Below are 8,141 nucleotides of genomic sequence, written 5' to 3' on the forward strand. Positions count from 1 at the left end.
ATTAGGAACATCCCATCTTATAAAGAGTGACTTCCCAGACCCCCTTCCCTGGGGGTCCTGGTGGCATACCGGCTCTCCTGCCCAGGAGTGAGCAGAGGTGCTTGGGATGATGTGGCCACCTGCAGGGCCACCCTCCCAGGCCCAGGGAGCTGGAGCAGGGCTGCTGTGTCTCCACCCTCCCTGCGGCTCTGGTTTCTCGGGCAAGTGGAGGCAGAGCTGGGATGAGAAGGATCCCTCCTCCTGACTCTGAGCCCTCTCTTTGTTCTGGGGCGGTCTATAAAAAGCCTTGGGACAAAAGTGTGCCATACAGCTGGACGAATCTTTTTTTGTTTATTTATTTTTTTTGAGACAGAGTCTCACTTTGTTGCCCAGGCTAGAGTGAGTGCTGTGGCGTCAGCCTAGCTCACAGCAACCTCAAACTCCTGGGCTCAAGCGATCCTCCTGCCTCAGCCTCCTCAGTAGCTGGGACTACAGGCATGTGCCACCATGCCCAGCTAATGTTTTTCTATATATATTAGTTGGCCAATTAATTTCTTTCTATTTATAGTAGAGACGGGGTCTCACTCTTGCTCAGGCTGGTTTTGAACTCCTGACCTTGAGCAATCTGCCGACCTCGGCCTCCCAGAGTGCTAGGATTACAGGCGTGAGCCACCGCGCCGGCCCGACTGGACGAATCTTAAGGAGTATTTACAGGTATAAGCCCGGGACGGCTAAGAAGGCCTGCGGGAAGGGAGTAGCCGGAAGAGGGAGCGATCAGCAGGGTGAGCAGCGGAGTCCTGGCTTCCGCTCTGACTTCCCGTCTTAGGGATCTTTCTGGCAGCCCCCGCTGAGAGTGTCCGGGCGGGGACACGGCTGCACGCCCGAGGGCGGAAGGGCTTCTTGACCAAGGCACAGCTGGTCGGCTGCCGACGGCCCAGAGCCTGGGCCCTTGTGGGGTGAGGACGCAGCGGCGATACAGGGGTGCCAATCGTCGGGAACGGCGTCTTGGCCGTGTGGACCTGCAATGGCGGCGTTGAGCCCGGAAACCTGCCCCAAAGCCGCTCCCTGCTCAAAACCAGCCAGCTGGTATCTGGGTAGAGACTCAAATGGACAATATTTGTGATTTTTTTCAGTGACGTTTCACCACAACAATTTGTCCCTGAAAAATCCAAATATCTACCACAACTAAATGCGTTATTCATTTCCTGGGAAGACGCAGGAGCAGGGGAAAATTTCACGTGTGCTCTATTTGTGACTCACGCTTTGCCAGAAGGAGCGCACGCTCAGGTTTCACGGCAGCGTTTCCAGAGCCGGGGAGAGCGGCCGTGACCCCCTCAGCGGCGGGATGCGGGGCGAGGGCCACTCGCGCTGCAGCGCTCGTCTACCGAGTGCAAGTGGCGACCCGCCCAGCTGGGAGGCTGCGGGACAGTCACACCGGCCGGGCAGGTAGGGCCAGCGCGTGCCTGGAGGAATGTGGGCCCTCAGCACTGTCTTCTGTCTGGCCACAAGTCTCCCTCATGTCGCTTCTGTGAGGCTTGCCGTGCGGGCTGCCTGTCACCGAAATAGCCCCTCACCACCGTGGCGTAGGTTGGCCGTGTGGCCCGTAACTGTCGCAGGGAGTGGGGTCTGACGATCTACCGCAGGAGTGCGCTCCTCGGTTCACAAGAGCACCAGGGCTGCACCCCACTGCCCCGTGCATGCTGCAGGCGTGTGTGAGGTGGGCGCATGGCCCAGCTCGTTCGTTCCTTGTCAGAGCCTTGGCTTTGTGCACTAAATCTGCACAAGACCACCCGCATCTCCAGTCCCGAGTGTAATTGCATGACCGTAAAAATCATTGTGTTTTTACAGCAGTCACCTTGCTTAGCAACGTGAAGTCAGCGTTCCACAAGGTTGAGATGACATTTTTTTCCTGCCTTTAATTGTTATGGCAATGTATGAAGTGGGATGTGTGCATGTGTGTGTAGTGTGTGTGCAGTATCTGTGGAGATGTGTGTGTGGCATGATGTGCGTGTGTGTGGCGTTGTGTATTTGTGGTGTGTGTGTGTGTGGTGTGTGCTGTGGTGTATGTGTATGCGTGGTGTGGTGTGTGTTGTTTTGTAATGTGTTTGTGTGTGGGAGGGTGTATGTGGTGTGAGTGGTGTATGTGTATGCGTGGTGTGGCATGTGTTGTGTTGTAGTGTGTTTGTGTGTATGGTAGTTGGTGTGTGTGATATATGTAGTGTTGTGTATGTGTGTTGCATGTGTGGTGTGTGTTGTATGTTTGGTGTATGTGGTGTATTTGTATGTGTGGTGTGGCATGTGTTATGTTGTAGTGTGTCTGTGTGTGGTATGTGGCGTGTGTGGTGTGTGGTGTATATATTCGTGCAATGTGGCATGTGTTGTGTTGTAGTGCGTATGTGTGTATGGTAAGTGGTGTGTGTGGTATATGTAGTATTGTGTATGTGTGTTGCATGTGTGGTGTGTGTTGCCGTGTGTGTGTGGTGTGTGTGGTTATGTGTATGCATGGTGTGGCATGTGTTATGTTGTAGTGCGTTTGTGTGTGTGGCATGTGGTGTGGGTAAGGTGTGCGTGGTGTATATGTATGCATGGTGTGGTATGTGATGTGTTGTAGTGTGTTTGTGTGTGTGGCGTGTGTGGTGCACGGTGCTGTCCGTGGTCTGTGTGTGAAGGGCTGTGTTGTGGCGTGAGGTGGCCGGCGGCTACACCGAGCCCGAGGCCGCGCGGGAGGGTGAGGGCGTCTCCTCCCGCGCTCACGGGGAGCCGGCCAGGCTGCCCAGACCTTCCCTGGTCCCTCCCGGGCAGACTCGGGGCCAGGGCCGGAGGGCCGAGACCGTCCTGCGAAGCCAGTTCACACCGAGAGCCTGAGGCTGTGTCCTGAGAGGGACGAGCCTGCCGGACGGCCCTCGGCCGGTGTCGGGGGACTGGCGGAGGGTCCCCACCGTTCCCTGAGCTGACGAGGGCGGCCGGCTGGCCTCCGCTGTTCCGCGAGGCCTGGCTCATGCTGGGCACGGGCTGCCCTTCTGTGGGTCTGGAATGTGTGCACGGGCCGTGCGGGTGCTGTGTGACCAGCCGGGGACACCCGGGCACAGGTTGCAGTGGGCGTCCCTGGTGGGCACCCTGCAGGCGCGGCGCCACACCCCTGCTGAGGGGATCAGGCATGTCCGGTGCGGTCCGGCTGGGAGAGGACTCTGGAAGCTCGTGCCCGGTTTCCTCTGGACTTCATTCAGCCTGCCAGGCTTTTCCCTTTGCCGATTTCACTTTGCGACCTTTTGCTGTGACTACAACTGTATGCTGAGTCCTAAGTGTCAGTGGCCTGGGGGACCCTGACACAACCCCCGTCCTCAGCGATGTGCGGGGATGCGGTGGGGCCCTTGAAAACCCCTGCAGGTGAAATCCCTCCTCGTGCAAAAGCTCTTAGGCAAATCTGTGGGTCTGGGTGGGCCAGGTGGCATGGGAGACCCCACCTGCACCCCAAGGCAGCCTTCCAACGATGCTCTCCTGGGAACATAGGGGTGCCTTGCACAGGGAAAGTCTTGTTCTCTAAGCCGGAATGAGGAGGGGGGGGAAAGAGGTTCTGTGGCCCTGCCGCAAAGCCGCCCAGGGCCATTAAAAATCCTAAAGAGTTTATTTTTCTAACATTTTAATATAAGACAATGTTTTTATCATTTTTTTTAATTTCCAAAAAAACTAAGTTTTTTACGATGATAATTTATGACATAATTAAAACACAGAAATGCGAATGTAACACAGAAATGTAAACACTTGAGCAGATTGTTAATTTTTTTAAAAAATTAAGCCTTAATGTTAGAACTTGTGCTATTTTGAAATATCATAAAAACCTACTGCCCTTTGTCTACTGCCTAAGAAGCACAATCCCATCCCAACATCAAGCTGAACATTTGAGAAGAAATGTGGGATGGCTATTTTTTTTTTTCCTGAATGGATTAAAGCTTTGTAGGTCAAAAACCTGCAAGGAAGGTTGATTCCCCGGGAAACCCGGAGCTCTCACGGCAATCAGAATGCACGCCTGGGCACGTGCTGAGAGGCCACAGGTCACTGGCGGCCAGAAACGGCATTGGCTGTCGCGCGGCGCTGTCGTTACGAGTGTGCGCGTGCACTTACCAGCCCGTACACGCGCGCAGGCACACGTGAATCTCAGAGTAGCGCAGGAGGCACATCTGAGTTGCAATCCTGGATTTCCTTTTTTTTTTTTTTTTGAGACAGAGTCTCGCTTTGTTGCCCGGGCTAGAGTGAGTGCCGTGGCGTCAGCCTAGCTCACAGCAACCTCAAACTCCTGGGCTCAAGCAATCCTCCTGCCTCAGCCTCCCGAGTAGCTGAGACTACAGGCATGTGCCACCATGCCCGGCTAATTTTTTGTGTGTATATATATATATATATATATATTTTTTTTTTTTTTTTTTTTTTTTTCTTACTTGGTCAACTAGTTTCTTTCTATTTTTAATAGAGATGGAGTCTTGCTCAGGCTGGTTCCGAACTCCTGACCTTGAGCAATCCACCCACCTCAGCCTCCCAGAGTGCTAGGATTACAGGTGTGAGCCACAATGCCCGGCCAATCCTGGATTTTCTACCTGTTGGTTCTGTGATTGAAGAGAACTTTCCTAAGTGCCCTCAGCCTCGTTCTTTTTCTGGTCCATAAAAGTTGCACGACTATTCCGCCATCCGTGGGTGCTGTGAGGGTGCCATGAACACAGCGCGAGGAAGCGCTGCTGCCTGGGAGGCGGCGGGCAGGCTCACCTACGGGAGAAGTAGACCGGGCTCCCTTTGCCCTGGACGGTGCTGAGTCAATAACTTCTCCATGCCCCAGTTTCCCCCACTGTAACGCTGGCATAGCAGTTGAGCCCGCCTCAAGTGGCCTTTCCGAGAATCACACGAATCGAGCCACGCGGAGCACGTGGCCCAGCCTCGGCACTCAGCGAACTCTTGCTGCCGCCGCTGCTCTCACCCGAAAGCATCCTGACGCCATGCTTCTCTGGCATCTTGCTTTGCACGGCTTCTTGCATCCAATCTGTTTCTCTCACATCAAACAGATTGCAAGTCTTTTTTCTAAAAAATAGAGATGAATTAAGAGAGTGTAGTACTCTAGAAAAGAAGGGGGAGAAAGGAGAGGTCCAACTGATGTCCAAAAAAAGGAGTGATGTAGAGCAGAGAATGGGGACGCGGGTGCGGAGGGGACAGTCCTGATACCAGGAGTCAGGAAAAGCAGAAGTGCCCAGACCTAAACCATCTGGACAGCGGTGGGAGGCAGCGCCCTGAATCTGCACGCTGCGATACTGAAGGAGAGAAAGCGCTCCTGTTACTCTCAAGTGTCTCGTTCCTGTCGTGCAGGTGGGCTGGCCTCCGAGGCCGCAGATGCCTGGCAGGTGAGGGGCGTGCGTCATCTCCATCCAGAATCTCATCCCCCCGCGGACTTGACAAAGGACTCACAAGAATCCATCCAGCCATTTCCGGTTTCCCTAGAAACACCGTTAGTGAATGGAGCTGCAACGGTCACTCTGCTTCAGCATCCTCTGGGCCCTGGTGGGTAGGAGAGGTCGACTTTGGGAGAAATTCTGAAGAGCCCGGCTTATCTGTGAGAGAAATGGTCACAGATTCCACAGCCGGGCTGCCTGAGCGGTCGCACGGCAGAGAACAGAGGGCGCTGGCTGCTCACGCTAGGAATGACAAGGGTCGGACCGCGAGACGGGAGAGCGGGGCTCCGCCCAGCAGCGCCTCGTTCCTGTGCGCGTCCAGGTGCTCCTGGAACAAAGGCTCTGAGTCATGCTGCGTTTTAGGACGAGCATAGGCTAGCAGTGCTCACATGGCTTGACCGCGAGCCGCCGGTTCCTTCATGCATCCAGTCACCCATCAGGAAGCAGGTGCTGGGCACCACGCGTGTGTCAGAGCAGGGCCACCGTGGGGAGGAGAGACGGCAGGGCCCTGCCTGCATGGGGCCACGCGATTCAGAGCACAGGGGTGCTGGCCATGAGGGCTGGAGCATCGTTCAGGCCAGAGTTTGGCGGCAAAGAAATGTGTGGTGGACAGGTGAGGGGGAGGACTGCGGAGAATTGCATTTCACAGCAGACACTGTCTTGCTGCACTCAGGCTGCTATAACAGGGTGCCATAGGCCGGGGGCTTAGACATCTGTTTCCTCACGGTTCTAGAGGCTGGGAAGTCTAAGATCCAGGCACACGTTCAGTGTCTGGTGAGGGCCTCCCTCCGGGTTCACAGATGATGCCTCCTGGCCGCCCTCGCATGGGGGAACGGGCAAGGCAGCCCCCAGAGGAGTCCCTCTCCTAAGAGCACTAGTCCCATTCCTGAGCACTCTGCTCTCCAGAAGGCCCCACCTCCTCACGCCATCATGTTGCAGATTAGATTTCAACCTGTGATTTGGGGGTGGCGGTGGGGGGAGACACAGTTCAGTTCCCAGCATACATAAATATAAAGGATTTAAGATCCGTTTTCTTAAATTAGCACAAAAGTGTGCCTAGAAGTGTATAAAGTCTGAATAAATATGGAACACCTTCGTGGAGCAATTTTACTTGAAAATCTGAGGAAAACACGTGATGTTTAAAAATATAGATGAGTTATGTTGGGGAAGACAAAATTTGCACTACATTTTATGGTGAATCACAAAACTTCAAAGAAATCCCTTGCTTGTAGCAGCGCCTTCAGGCTGTGATCCCAGACCCCGGGGCAGGCTGGGGTGGGATGAGTTTACTCTCTCCTGCCACTAAAGTAGTCAATGGCAAAAAAAAAAAAATCCTGAGTAAGTCCCATTTCAGTCAGTTTTCCCTATTTCTAAATATTCTGGCTAAATTTTTCATTTAAAGTAATTTATAAAGACTACTCTTTGCAGTAGAATGGGTGTGGTTTAGAAGGCAATAGTATTCGGTGTGCATGAAAACAAACCTTAACTGAGGTCTTGGTAGCTCTGCACTCCCAGATAGGAACTTAATTGCCATTTTTGATCGTTGTAACTTCAGTATAGAAGCTGTTCCAAGGAAAACTATCCAAATGGCATATTACTTTCCAAAAGCAAAAACCTCATAAATAACAGCTGATGTTAAAATACATTAAGTAATTGGTTTGGGACACGTTCAAGGAAGATAAGCTGTTGGATGATCCAAGCTCTCCAACTGTATAGCCATGGTCGAGCTAAGGGTAGGCTGAGTGCACCAACAGCAAAACACAGCATTGGCCCCTGGAGAGCGGCTGAGTCATTTGAACGGTTTTAGAAATAATGAGATTACGGTTCCCGAACAGCGCTCCTCAAAGCCCGCTGCGAATGAAGATCGCCTGGGATGCTCATTGAACGTGCGGATTACCGGTTTCCGCCCCTGAAGACAGGGGCTCAGTAGGTTTTCAGTAGTCTGGGGGACATGCATGTGCAAGTCCTCACCCAACTGCCTCTTGAGACGATCTGGCCTCAGGCAGCCCACGGATAGACTGCATCGCGGTTCCCGGAGCCCCTGGGATGCAAATTCAGTGTTGCGTGTTCGTTTTCCTGGAGAGGATCCCTGTCTTTCTTTGGATTCTGATTAAATAGCACTTCTGGCACGTAGAAAGGCGACCGCGCGGCTGCGCTCTGCAGTCGGCAAAATAAGGAGCGGAGAGCTAGTTATGCGAATTGGCAAGACCGCTTTAGCGCACGAATAGAAAGAAGCAAGTTCAGATCTTAAAGTAAATTCAAATATTGGGCCAAGAAAGGAGAGGAAATATCTGATAGACGTCCCAGGGCACAGCAGTCAACGTCTTCAGACCTCGGCTCTGTCTCCTCGTCAACAGAGGCCCCACCGCGGTCCCCACGGCAGGGAGGGCGCGCGCGGCAGCTGCCGCCCGCAGGGCAAGCGTGTCCTCAGACTTGCAGATTGTCTTCAGCCTCCGGAAGGCCGACCAAGACGGCCAGATGCTGGCGTCACATCTCTGTGACGGGGGACGGAGATCTGTGTTTTTCTGGGTTTCGGGTTTCTCTTCCACTCACTGGAGCTCTCAAAGGCCCCACAAATAGATGTCAAAGGAAGGTGGAAAAATTGAAGAGGGAAATATTTTATCGGCACCAACGAGGAAAGAATCTAGTGAGAAAAATAGGAGGAGGGGGAAAGGACAGTGCTTACCTTCGTGAAAGATGAATTTCTCTTCCAAAGAAAGCGTTGTATCTATG

This window comes from Microcebus murinus, chromosome 8 (genome assembly GCF_040939455.1).
Source record: "Microcebus murinus isolate Inina chromosome 8, M.murinus_Inina_mat1.0, whole genome shotgun sequence".
Lineage (NCBI taxonomy): Eukaryota > Metazoa > Chordata > Mammalia > Primates > Cheirogaleidae > Microcebus > Microcebus murinus.